At 36.6% G+C, this 14,682-nt stretch overlaps 1 protein-coding gene across 27 annotated transcripts in view; it reads right to left on the bottom strand.

The window, feature by feature from the left end:
* The window catches only part of RIMS2 (regulating synaptic membrane exocytosis 2), a 594,152-nt gene that overhangs the window by 578,744 nt on the left and 726 nt on the right, over nucleotides 1-14,682 (bottom strand). The gene's annotated exons all lie outside the window — the stretch shown is intronic.

Genomic DNA, 14,682 nt, shown 5'->3' with positions numbered 1-14,682 from the left:
GTTTATATTATAAAAAACATTTATCTGAACTTGTATCAAGCAGCACTCACTAGGAAAATGTAAGAAGAATGAGGACCTCCCAAAGATGTTCACATTTGAATTCCAGGAACATGTAAATGTGTATCCTTACATAGCAAAAGAGGTTTTACAAATGTGGTTAAGATGGGAAGATTATTCTGGAATATATTCTGGGCCCAATCTAATCACGTGAGTACTTAAAAGAGAAAAATCTTTCCCCCCTGTAGGCAGAGAGATGCAATGTCAGAAGAAGGGCTAGAGATGACATCAAGAGAAAGATCCAACAGCCCACTCCTGGTTCCAAGACGTAGGAGGCTATGTGCAAGCACAGAAGAGGACTCTAGGACATTAGAACAGCATCCGGCTGACAGCCATCAAAGAAACAGGAATCTAACTCTGTCCTCTAACCTCAAGGAACTGAATTCTTTCAACAACCCAAATGAGCAAGGAAAACATCCTCCCCTCTAGCTTCCAGGAAGAAAGGCAGCCAGTTCCTTTCATTTTAGTGCAGTGAGACCCAGACCAGACTTCTGACCTACAGAACTGTGAGATCATAAATGTGTGTTGTTTTTAAGCCTCTGATTTTGTTAGTAGTAGAAAACTAATAGAAGGAATGCTATTTAAACCTTGGAAGATCTAGGTCTTCCTTTATTAAAGAAAGTAGCAATGTCCTTTCAGGTATTAAGAAATTGAGTGTTCATAAAAGCATTTACTGATAATAAACTGGACTGATACCCTCTATAGTTATCAATGCTTTCCTCTTCTAGCTATTTACTTATTTAACAAACATCTGTATTTACTATGTGCTAGCAACTCTTCTGAAGGCTTTACAAATGTAAACTCAATTAAACCTCATAATAGCTTCTGAAGTAGGTATTATATTTTGCCCTCACTGGTTTCATGTATTGTTAAAAACACATGCTTGATTGTTGGTTTAATTAATACCATGCACCATAACCAATAGCTCTCATGTTCAAGAGAGGTATCAATGAAACTACTTGCAAATATGACCACTTAATCCCAAAGGTAATCACATCTTAAGGTATCAACAGCTATCCACTGTTAGGCAGTGCCAGACTTAATTATTCATTCAAAAAACATTTATATCCATTCACAATGGACCACCCACTGCAAAAACAGAAAAGAGTTTTAAAGTAAGTCAATAGCTATAAAATAATACCGTGTAGCTCTTAAAAGCACAAATTCTAGAATATGACTGTTTAGGTTAAAATCCTGACTCCCTAGAAAACTTTGAGCATACAATTTGAGTCTGCATTTTTTTTAATCTGTAAAAATGAGAAAATAGTAATGATCTCATTAAGATTTTTGTAGAGGCTGAAATCAGATAATGCATATCAAGTGTAGCATCCCAATAGCGCAGTAAGCATCCAGTCCATGTTGGCTACTGAGTATTAATGTTGTTAACAGTTACAACAGAGGTATGCAATAAGGGTTATAAGAGCACAGAGTCATTTAACCCGGTTTTCAGCTGGCTGGAAACCTGAGATGAATCTGAGTTAAGAAGTAGGAGGACTTAGGGGCCCCTGGCTGATTCAGTCGGGGGAACATGTGACTCTTGATCTCAAGGTTGTGAGTTCAAGCCCCACATTGGGTATAGAGATTACTTAAAAATAAAATCTTAAAAAGAAAAAAAGAACTATTAGGACTTAGCCAGAGAAAACTGGGTAGGGTTTTCTAGGCAAAGAGACCAGTGTATGCTAACCTATAGATGGAAGATTAAAAATAGGAACTAACTTTAACTCAGTACAACCAAAACAGGTGGAGTGCTCCCCATGAAAGACAACCAGGATATAAAGACTGACAAAACATCACAAAAGGACCTCTGTGACACATCTAGACATCTAGGCTCTATAGTAAATGCAGTGGGAGGCAATGATGAATAGTGAGGACTTTAAAATAGATTTGTGTATTAGACTGTTGTACTATTATGCAAGTTGAGTTAGAAGTGGTGAGCCTGAAAGAGGAGATACCTATTTGGAAACATATAATAAAGGCATGAAATAGTGAAGCAATAATGAAGATGGAGAGGAGACAGATCACAAAGATCTTTGGGAGATAATAATGACAGGATTTGGTAACTGATTATATTTGAGAGCTGAGGGAGAAGAACAAAATTAGAATGATCCCCACACACGCACCAAGTTTTATTAACAAATGCTTATTGGCTGACAACTATATGCCTGGTACTGCCCTGGGCATAAAAAGATGATTAGACTTGGCCCAGGACTTCAAAGAAACCAGTGATACTAACAAGAAAGTAGACATTGGTAACTACTGTTGCATATCAGAAACATTATTTTAAAAAGTTATATACAAAATGCGGTAACAATTGAGAGAAGAGACAGCTAACACATGTATCAAAGAACTGTATCTCTTCATGGCAATGGAGGCGGACACAAAACTGCTCACCAGGTACAGAGTAAGGGCATGTGCATAACCAAAGAATTAAAGAAAAAAAAAGAATTAAAGAACATGACATACAGAGGGATTCGTTAAAAGATTACTGTGGATATACTGAAGAAAGTAGATTGTGAATACCTCAAGTCATGGTCCATTCACATTCACAATCCCAATAAACTTTTACTGAACCACAGCAAACAGATGGCATATCCAAACTGAGTAACTAGTGTTTAATAAAGAGACTATTTTACAAAGGTGTGGGCATGGCTTAAGGAAACCAACAAGCAGTATAGGTGGGCTAGAACCAGAAGAAAGTAGCTATACCAAGAGGGCCAGCAGATGGATCTGTTGTTTTCAGTAGACAGACAACCAACTGTAAAGGCCTACTCCGAAGGAAGACTGGGGAAAATATTATGACCTCACTGTCCCCCCTTCCCTCCAAACCACAAATATCTCATGACAGAGAAGCCAACTGAAAGTCAGGGACAAGAGAGCCCATTGGTGCAATCCATAGAGGTCAGCCTCCACTGTATACAGCAAAGTGAGGGAAAAGTAGTAGAGCAGGAGTAGATCAAGAGGGTTAAAGGGAAAGATATGTAACATGCAGTAATAAAAGTTCAACGACATTCAACTGTATCTCTTTCTGGTCTTACAAAATTCACTTACAATTTCTATAAAGCTTCCTAACCTTTAGTTTGGAAATGGAACTTAACCATTAGGCTTCACCTGCAAAACTTCTAACACAAGACTTCAATTTATTCTAAAATGGATCCTAGGATTGCACATTTTTTTGTCTCATCATGAAGTCTGTGTCTACCTCTGCTTCCAGAGCAAGTGTCTCTTTTATGATTCAGTAGATGTACCTTCTTGCAAACTCAGGAACAAATCCCCAGTTGGGGTACAGCCCAGTAGTCACCAAGCAGATAGAACAATCCTTTCCTGGTAAATTCTGTATTCAAGAATCCTATGGCTAAGTTAAGACTTAAGTTAACTTAGACTAATCATTAAAGACAAATCAACCTGTGGTAATAAAGTTCATTACCATGGAAGTACTTCTGGAGTTGACTAGTGCAGGTGGGAACTTTAAAACTTTACCAAAGTTCTTTGTTGTTGTTGTTGTTGTTGTTGTTGTTGTTTTTAATTCGATTAGCCAACTTACAGTACATCATTAGTTTCAGGTGTAGTGTTCAATAATTTACCAGTTTCATGTAACACCCAGTGCTCATCACATCACGTGCCCTCCTTAATGCCCATCACCCAGTTATCCGATCCCCCCACCCGGTTCCCCTCCAGCAACCCTCAGTTTGTTTACCAGAGTTAAGAGTCTCTCATGGTGGGGCGCCTGGGTGGCTCCGTCAGTTAAGCAGCTGCCTTTGGCTCAGGTCATGACCCAGCATCCTGGGATGGAGTCCCACATTGGGCTCCTTGCTTGGCAGGGAGCCTGATTCTCCCTCTGCCTCAGCCTGCCACTCTGTCTGCCTGTGCTCGCTCGCTCTCCCTCTCTCTCTCTGACAAATAAATAAACTCTTAAAAAAAAAAAATCTCTCATGGTTTTTCTTCCTCTCTGATGAAATCCCATTCTGTTTTCCCTCCCCTCCCCTACAGTCCTCTGCCCTGTTTCTTATGTTCCACATATGAGTGAAACCATATAATTGTCTTTCTCTGATTGACTTAATTCACTTAGCATCATACCCTCCAGTTCCATCCATGTCAGTACTCATCCTTTCTGATGTAAAACTTTCCCAGAATTAAATAATCCTTTCTGAGTAAAAACATCCTTTCTAAGTAAAATTTTCCCAGAATTAAATAAATAACAGATAATAAGGAAATTGACATTACTTAAGATAGCCATAGTAATAGAGACACTCCTAAAAATCAGTGGCTTAACACAGAAATGTATCTCTTATTCATATAAAGTCTAGCGGGGGAGGGGGGGACGCCAGACGAGTGCCAGGGTAGGCAAGGTTAAATCATTAGCCAGAACTTAATCACAAGAACCCATTTAGAAACAAGGAAAGCTGGAAAAGGTAGTCCAGGCCGGGGCAGCAACAACTCTGTGAAAGAGGAATGTAAATCTTTGATGAAAGCCTAGCTATCTCCACTACAAAATTCATTTTTTTTACAGGAAAAAAAAAATTTGTGTGTGAATAAAAGCATTAACTCTTTCAGCTTTAAGTCAAAAGGGATTCTGTGTGATATGATTATGATGAAACAGATTGTTCATGTATGTGCCTGAGAAGCAAACCCTTTACCAAAACTACCATTATGGTTATTCTGTTATCTAGCTATACAGTTTAGTATAAACTTTTTTTCCCAGTTTTAGCATCCCAGAATCTGAGTTGCAGGATGCAGGAGCGGCTAAGTTATTTTTCCCTAACAGCTGAACATAAACTTAGGAGGGGAAAAAAAAAAAAAAAAAACTGCCTAAGTGCATAGAGAGTTCCATCTTCTTCCTGTGTCTAAAGGAGCTTTTAACCAGCATCTCTGTGTAGCAGTAGCAGAACCTACCAAATTCTGAGTGTTACATAAGAATGTTAAATATTTATAATCTATAAACTGTATAAAAGTTCTTAACTCTAAATGCCAGCACCATATGATATGGAAAACACAAATTATAGCTTTTTAACATGTATATATAACATAGATACAATACATGTTCATAATACATAAACTGTAGAAAAGTTGTCCATTCTTAGCCTAATTTATACTATCTAGTTGCCTATGGTTTGGGTGGGTAACAACAGTTCTAGAAAGAGGCAGGTGAAATAATATTGTATCAATTCTGGGTCTAGCTGTGTTCTTAACTTTTCCCTTTCTATAATCCTATTTCTAATACTATTTCTGAAACTGCCCATCACAAAATCCAACAAAACTTATCTCTCTTTCATAACACAACACTGACTGAAATCTGCAGTAATTCACTCATACAAAAAGGAACAGAATCTTCACCAACTACAATGTCATTTCCACAGCTAATATCTTTCCTACACTTTCCTGAACTACACTTATATTTCCAAAATTCCCTAGGAGGTCACGTAGGACTATATACAAAAAAGGAAATTTATAGGGTGCCTAGGAGGCTCAGTCGGTTAAGCATTGGCCCTCAGCTCAGGTCACGATCCCAGTGTCCTGGAATTTAGTCCCACATAGGGCTCCTTGCTCAGTGGGGAGTCTGGTTCTCCTCCCTCTGCTGCTCTCCCTGCTTGAGAGCGTTCTCTCTCTCTCTCTCTTTCTCGTGCTCTCTCTCTGTCAAATAAAGTTTTTTAAAATCTTTTAAAAAAAAAAAATTTTGAGCTCACCGAGCCTAAAGATACAAACGTAGTGATCCAAAGGGGCACGTGACCCGAATGTTTATAGCAGCAATGTCCACAATAGCCAAACTATGGAAAGAACCTAGATGTCCATCAACAGATGAATGGATCAAGAAGATGTGGTATATATACACAATGGAATACTATGCAGCCATCAAAAGAAATGAAATCTTGCCATTTGCGACAACATGGATGGAACTAGAGCGTATCATGCTTAGCAAAATAAGTCAAGCAGAGAAAGACAACTATCATATGATCTCCCTGATATAAGGAAGTGGTGATGCAACATGGGGGCTTAAGTGGGTAAGAGAAGAATCAATGAAACAAGATGGGATTGGGAGGGAGACAAACCATAAGTGACTCTTAATCTTACAAAACAAACTGAGGGTTGCTGGGGGGAGGGGGGTTAGGAAAAGGGGGGTGGGGTTATGGACATTGGGGAGGGTATGTGTTTTGGTGAGTGCTGATTCACAGACCTGTACCCCTGGGGATAAAAATACATGTTTATAAAAAATAAAAAATTAAAATAAATAAATAAATAAATAAATAAATAAATGCAGAAGGTAAGCTTAAAAAAAAAATTGTCCTAGTTAAATCTACTATACAAAACAAAAATTGTGTAATAGTTTAAAACACCCAGGGGTGCCTGGGTGGCTCAGTGGGTTAAGCCTCTGCCTTCAGCTCAGGTCATGATCTTAGGGTCCTAGGATCGAGCCCCACATTGGGCTCTCTGTACAGCAGGGAGCCTGCTTCCCTCTCTCTCTCTGCCAGCCTCTCTGCCTACTTACGATCTGTCTCTCTGTGTCAAATAAATAAATGAAATCTTTAAAAAAAAAAAAAAAAACACCCAAAGTGAAATTCACTGAGATGAAGTTGTCACTGGGAGCAAGGAATGTTCAAAAAAAGGAAAACAGATCTGCAGTTCTGAAAAAACTATACAACGGTAATATATTCAGTACAAAAACAAAAAAGTTTTCGAAGCTAAAATATTAAGTAGGCTTCCTCACAATTATGAATGGATTTAAATAGTCCTGATCTTCTTCTTCTCCCCTTTTTCTTCGCCTTCTCTTCTTTCCCCCTTTTGCCCTTCCTATTACTACTCTATTATTTCCATCCTACCCCACTGTATCGCAAGTTGTAGTCACTTCTATAAACATCCACATTATAAACTGTTTAGAGTAAGCAAAACAATAAAAGAAGCCTCCCGCAAGGGCTCTCTCAAGAGAACTCAGATTCTGAGACTAGACCCGGGCAGAGAGTTGGCCATCAGATGAACAAAGATACATATTACGTATAGCGGTCAGTTGAGCACACCAGGCATCCTAAGAGCTCACTTGACCCTTTACACACTGTTGGCAAATTCCAGTAATTTGGCTCCCAAATATTTCCAAAGGCCTCCTGCCTCTTCACTTCCACCGGGACTGCCTTCTTTCGTATCTCCCTCATGTATCATCTGGATTAATAGAAGAGTCTCTTAACTACTGCTCTTGTCTCTAGCATTACACATTCTCATCAATCCCTCAGACTGAATGGTGTTTTTTTCCAACAAAAGTCTAATTATACTGTCGCTACTTAAAATCCCTCCATGACTCCCTACTGCCTTCAGGATTAAATCTGAACCAAAAGAAAAATATATAAAGTCTTTGAAGCTCTCACCCTTGCCATCTCTCAAGTCTCCTCTACTGACTCACCTCTAATAAACCCTATGCTCCAGACCTTCTAAACCACTTCAAGTCAGTTTCTTGACCATGTCCTGCCTCTCTATTACAAAGCTAAACCCTGGGGTAGGAAACTTGGGAGTTTTAGTATTTTTGCTTAGAATATCTTTCTCTGCCCAACTAACATCTACTCATCCTTTGAGCCTCAGCCTAGATGTCATTCCCTCCAAAACCGGATCAAGTGCTCGTCTTCTATAAATATATCCATGATTCATTGTGCACAGTGGTCTCCTAGCACTCATCATGCAATATTGTAACTGTGGTTTATCATGTTCCTTATAGTGAGTCCCTAAAGGGTTTGCTGATAATGGTACAAAGTGTTTTAACACCCAGAGATAGATATCTGTATTTCATCAGATGACTAGTGAATACAACAGTATCTCTATTCTCTAGAATCTTTAATGTCTAGCAGGAGTAAAATTTCTAAAGAATTTAAAAGGATAAAATGTCTGACACCCTCAAACAATACCAAAGAGACAACATTCTCACTTGATTAGTCTGACATATTTTTTACTATGGTCATGACATACGAAAAACACCCTTACTGTGTTTTTTCATGACACTTTACATTTCAATGTGTTCATATGATTATAGTTGGCCTCCAACTGTCTGTCTCTGGGGAGAATTGTTTCTATCCAAAATATTTTGTACATCACTTACCATTCAGCTCTATTAAGCACATTAGAAATTGTCAAACACTTTGAAAGTAATGTAATAATTCTTAAAGCCAAATATCCCTTATATGAAAAAATAATTAAAATTTCAAAATGACATATCACAATTTCTTCTGGTTTCTAGTTAAAACAGATATGTGCTTAGTCTAAAAGAAAGATGATTTGCAATCATACACGAACACTGTAAGTTTGCTTCTAGCAATATAAGCAACATTGGACATATGTTTAAAATTATAGTTGATTTCAAAAATAAGGGCACCACAACCTGAGCAAATTTTTTTCTTTTAGATCATTGAATTTCACCTTGAAAGCAAGCAGAACCTAAATGAACACAGTATCTCATTCCCCATGTTTCATTCATTCACCCAACTAATACTTTTGAGTACTACTATGCATAAAGCATTGTGTTGGGTCAGAAGACGAGGCTGAAATGGCAGGACAGAAGGACAGAAAGGTTGCTCCCCTGAAGTTTATAATCTAGCAGAGTAGACAGACCATAAGCAAATAAGGAAACTGTAAATTTTAATAAGCATAACTGGAGAAATGTTAAAGATGTTGTGAAAAAGAAGAAAGAAGATACTTATGAATATGTGGGCAAGAAGGAGTTCTCTAAGGACACAAACTTGAAGCCAAGGTCAGGGGCACCCAGGTGGCTGAGACGCTGAGCATTTGCCTTCGGCTCGGGTCATGATCCCAGGGTCCTGGGATCCAGCCGTGCTCGGCAGGAAGCCTGCTTCTCCCTCTCCCACTCCCTCTGCTTGTGTTCCCTCTCTCACTGTCTCTCTCTCTCTATGTCAAATAAATAAATCTTTAAAAAAAAAAAAAAGGAAAAAAAGAAGCTAAGGTCAGAAAGATGAGAATGAGGCAAGTCATACAAAGATTGCATGCATCTGAGAAGCAACGCAAAGGAGGGGCGCACTCTGAACTGTAATAATTCTTCAGAATCCATTAACATGATGAGAGTCTCTGAATCTCTGATATAATATGAATAAGACAAATAAATACATATTAGTAGAGTAAAAAAATTGATCCAAGACAAATCTAAGAACAATCTGCACAAACTAGTTCCCTCACATTCGCCCAAGACAATCAGTATCTTCCTGAAAACCAATAATTTCCTGTATTATTTTCACTACTACTCCTTTTTTTTTTTTCAGACTCTCTAAGAATGGTTTTTGCTGAGGAAACTGTTTCCAATCCATCACCTCCCCACTCCACCCTGACCTTCTAGATAAATAATGAAGTCACTTTAGAATCTTCAGGTATTCTTTTAACGTCCCAGTAGACAAGGAAGAGAATGTCTCAGTTAAAAAAAAAAAAAGAAAGAAAGAAAGAAAAGAAAAGCTAAGATTTCACATAGGAATGCTATAATAATATTAAGGTCTAGAAACTGATGTCATGTCTAGAATCAGTTAATAACAACTATTTGTTGCATGCCTACTTATGCCAGGGCATTTACTCTATATTGATCACAGCAATCCTTCAAGGTAGGCATTATTATTCAGAGAATAGAGAGGAGGAAACATGGGTTCAGAGTACTTAACAACATAAGTAAGACCTTACTGTTATTAATTGGTAAAATAAGGTTTCGAGTCAAAATCCATCTGGTCCCTCACTCTTGCCTCCGTTGCCTCTCTCTTTGTCAGACAGTGTGATCGGTTCTTTATCAATATATATTGTTAACAAGAAGATATTATTTAATTGTCCTAATTACTTTAAAATATAGAAGATATATAAAGATGTACTTTATATTATTATGTATTGTCTCATAAAATGCCAATCAATGTTTTAGAATGCATTTTAAATTCTTCGGAACTATTGGTTTTCAATTTTTGTCAATGGCCATGGCTATTTAGGTGTACAATAATGATTTTTATTTAAAAGTCTTCATAATCAAATTACATCTATTATTTGACATGCTTTGTTCTTAAAAATTCATTTAACAACAAAAAAATTTCATTTAGCTGTGAGAAGACAATATGGTAGGTTTTTAAATATTAGAATGAGGAGATCATTCTAACTATATCACAAACCCCAAAGCCATAAAACAAAAAGTAATAAATTCAAACACATTTTTAAAAAATCCTGACCAATAAAAAAAGTCATAAAGCAAATGACAATGAAAAGAGCTTCTATAAGTCACTAAAAATGACCAACAGAAAAAACAAGACTTTAAACAAATGTAAAAGGCTCTCAGCCTCACGGATAATAAGAAAATTTCAATTAAATCTACAACGGCATATTTCTCACCAAACTATATTTTGGCAAAGATTATCACACTGAATTGGAAAGGATGTAAGAGTCTCGATAGTTTATGTCACTTGTACATACTTACTCTGTGAAAGTAAATTTGGCAATATTTATTAAAATTTAAAATACACTGACCTTTTGACCCAACAATGCATTTCTAGGAATTTATTCCAAAGATATATTCACATACATAGGAAATTATATATGAACAAAGATATTTATCACAGTGCTGTTTCTAATGGCAAAATAAATAGAATCAGCCTAAATATCCAAAAATATGGCTCTAGTTAAAGAAATTAAAGAGTATTTACAAAATGAGATCTTATGCAGCATTAAAATGAATGAGAAAACTATATATTAAAAGGTGTGGAACTGATCTCCTAAAAAGTAAACTGCAGTACACATTTGTGTTTTTTATATGTACACATAAACATCCATATACCTGTGTGCATTCACAGACATATGTGTGATGTACACACATATCTACTCCTACAGATAGAATATTTCTAGAATGGTATACAATAAACTGACAAGAGTCATTGCCTCTGGCTTAGGGAAAAGCAAGCTAAGAAATTTTGTACTATGGGTAAATATTACCCATTAAATAAAGAAGCTTATAAATTGACTTTGATAAATGCTCTTAAAATTAAATTATTTAAAAAATCTAGAACTGCTCATCTGTGTTTTAAATGTAAGCTAAATTGTCACTCTGATCTATCATGAAACTTCTACTGTTGACTTCCTTTTTTTGGGGAATAAATTATCCCTTTGACATTAACAGAAAAGCCAAACTAATGATAAAAAAAATAATTTACACATCAAGAAACATAATTTCTAATTTGTTATTTTAAAAAACCCTCATCTGAAAGACTAAGATATGCACATAGTAGAAACTCAATAAACACTTACTGAATGAATGCTTTCCTATTGATTTCGGTGGTTTTGTTTTTCTCATACATTTTTTTCACAATACCACATCCAAAAAAAAAAAAAAAACTCACTGAAAAATATAAACTTAATAAATTATGCTTTCCTTTCAAAGAAATTATTCTTCATTTTCCCAATAAAATTAATAATCTGCCTCATTAACATTACCACAAGTCATATCAACATTACCTATTAGGTACCTAATATGTGCAGGTGTTAAAGATGCTGCAAAACAGACTCCAAAGAAGAGTACTTTTTTATTCTTTGAAAGACAAGGCTTAAAAATATTAATAAGTAAAAGAACACTATAGATTTTACCAGTAGACTGAGTTAACAAAACTAAAACTATAAAAGAATTTTCATGTAAAGATAAATAAAAGTAATTACTGATCTATTGAGGGATCCACTGAGATATAAAAATGCTTCCAAAATTTTAGTATCTCAATCCCATGTAAAATGAAATTACTTGATGATGACAGAAGATTTCTTGAGTATGTGGATGTTCAACAAGGCTTTGAAGAAATTGCTAATAATCAAGTATAAATGGTTCTTACTTAATCTCTTCCCAAAGAGAAAGATTACTATAGTAATGGTCTCAATAGTGGTCTCAATCTCCTTTGATTGCTCACCTCTCATTAAAAATATCGCAGGCATGAGCTTCTTAATATACATGTATTTATTCATAAATTATATGCATCTTAACATCATCAATCTATATGTTAAATATCAGTAAAACTTATTTTCTTTTTCAAATCCATTTTTCAAATAAAACTTTTCTTTTTCAAATTTCAAATAGAAATATGTTTTAATACTCTCTTCCTCTACTCCAACGTATCATCTCGTGATGTATACTTTAGAATGTATGCCCCACTCTGTATGAATACTTAGTATGAAAATATCTTCATCCAATGGTTTCAAATTTTCACACATCAAACTTATCTTTTAACATAGTTGTTACAAGTAGCAGACATGAACTCGAGTTTCAGTTTCTCTCTGCCCATGACCTTCTCTCAGAATAGATGTTAACATGCAATTAAATGGAAATCACTAAAGAAAAACAAAGGATAATGTTGTCTTGAACAGATGAATGGCCCCTAAAACTTAATGAAAAATAGTAATTATTGATGAATACTAGTGTCACTTTTTCTTACATATAGTATTTATAACTTAATATCCAATACTGATATTATTTAATAAATCATAAAATTCTTCAAAACAGTCTTTATTATAATCCTATCATAAAGTCTTCTTTTCCCCATTTTCCTTGCCTAGTCTTACTTTATTACAAAAGCCAAAAACATTTTTAAACAACATCTAAAATTAGATGCTTTATGCTTTAATCTCCAAAAAACTTCTTGCTCAAATGAATATAAAAATAATTCTGAAACCAGGTAGGCCATTTTGAGGTATGACTCCTTCTAAGTTAGGTAGAAATGCAAATAGATATTTAAAATAAATAGGAACAGATTTTTCAGCAATGTAATTTCATAGACTGTATGACTGTGTGTTTAGAGAATGTTTCTACCTAAACTGTGCAATTATGAATGGATGAACATTATATGTATTTGCATAGTATGTAGGTTTACATAGAAAAGTAATCTATGTAATGTAATGTACCTACTTGAAAAACCCTTTCACAACATTTTCCTAATGTAACATACTGGTCACTCTGAGTAATTCTTAATTTAGTATTCAAAAGTTCATTTACATTTCTATATATCAGAACAATAGTGAAGTAGCCACCAAATACTATGATATAGCATACTACAAAGAAATAAAAACACATTGTACATTTAAATATATGGGTCAAAGAAATAAAACCTATGTTTTATTTGACATCATTTTGGAACCACTAATTTTATTGCAATTATAGTAAAAATATAGATTCATATATCTAAATATCAAACTCTAAGTTTTCAAAAGCTTGCTGTTGTCAGTACATATATTTAAAGCAAAGTGAGTAGAATGCTCAAAAAGCTTTTAAAAATAATGCTTTATTCCTCCATTAGTGAAAATAAACTACTTAAATCTCTTAACGGTTTTTCATTTCCCAAGCCTACTAATAAATCATATTCCCAAACAAGTCTCCAAACCCAGAAATTAGCTTTGAAGAAGTAATTCTTCTTTATTCCAGTTAATATGTCAGGAACATTTGCTATCTTGGTGCTTCAATATTTTTTGAGAAATTTTCTTTTTCTCAGACATTTAATACATTCGTTACCACAATTATATTATTTTTCATTAAAATATGAAAACATATATGTGTAGACAGAAAGTTGTTTCTTTGTAAGTATTAAAGAATACTGAATTCAACAACCTGTTTTTAAAGTTTACATGATTAGTGGTCAGTGTATTAGTTCCTTCACAGAGGAACTCTACTCTTTCAACTGTATGTTTCTGTGGAGAATATGGGAAAAGTGTATTTGATAACACACAGAAAAAGCATCCCACCTTTAGCACATAAACTGTACAAGTTAATCTCTTAGTGAATAAATAATTCATTTCACTAAAAAGAAAAAAAAAGTTGAGTTGGAAAAACACAAAAAGGTTACGCATCTCCTGCACAATCTCTTTCATACAGTAACTGAGAAACCAAATACCCATAAAACATTTAAAAGCAAACCTGTAGAAACAAATCTCTTTGCTAGCCTGACAAGAAAAGGAGTCTCAAAGCTGTGTACGCGTCTGGACAGTTCCCTGGTGCTGAAGTTCCACAGCGCTAAACCGATGCCTGGGTGCTGCTTTTACTATCCCACCCTCGCCAAAATCCCGGATGCCTACACTACGAACACTAGTAGTAAAACTTCACAAGGTAGGAAGCATCCCAAACTGCTGGGGTGGAAGGAACGGGAGCCTCTCCAGAGTCTCTTCGGGATTAAACAGATTTACTAGTTGCAAACAGGAAGAGCAGCAGAGTGCAGGGTGTTAGAACCCGCCGAGGGGGAGGGGCTGGAAGATGGCGGCGGCCGCACACCCACCCGAGACAAGCCAGAGCTTAGGCCCCTCGCCTGCACCGCCGCCCTCCTGCCCGCAGCGACCGTGGGCCGCTCTGCTCGTCTCCGCGTCGGAGGCAGAGCCGCCCTGCGGAAACGCGGGACGAGGCGCCCCGGCTGCGCCTGCATCCCCAGCGGCGCGCCTTCGCCCGGGTCCCGGCCAGGGAGCACCTGTGCACGGCCATATTGGATTCATTGCCCCAGTCACTGCCTCCGCGCGGGGGCGGCTGGAAAGGAGAGGGGACGCGCGGAGCCTGGGTTCAGCTTCAGCCCCGTGGGGGCCCTGGAGCCAAACTGGCCCGCGGGGGAAGCCGGAAGGACGCCCGGGAAAATCACAACGTCCAGGGGCTCTGCACCCTCATCTCAGCCG

Source organism: Mustela erminea, chromosome 16 (assembly GCF_009829155.1).
Source record: "Mustela erminea isolate mMusErm1 chromosome 16, mMusErm1.Pri, whole genome shotgun sequence".
NCBI classification, from domain to species: domain Eukaryota; kingdom Metazoa; phylum Chordata; class Mammalia; order Carnivora; family Mustelidae; genus Mustela; species Mustela erminea.
This window is presented reverse-complemented; position numbering and strand designations above follow the sequence as displayed.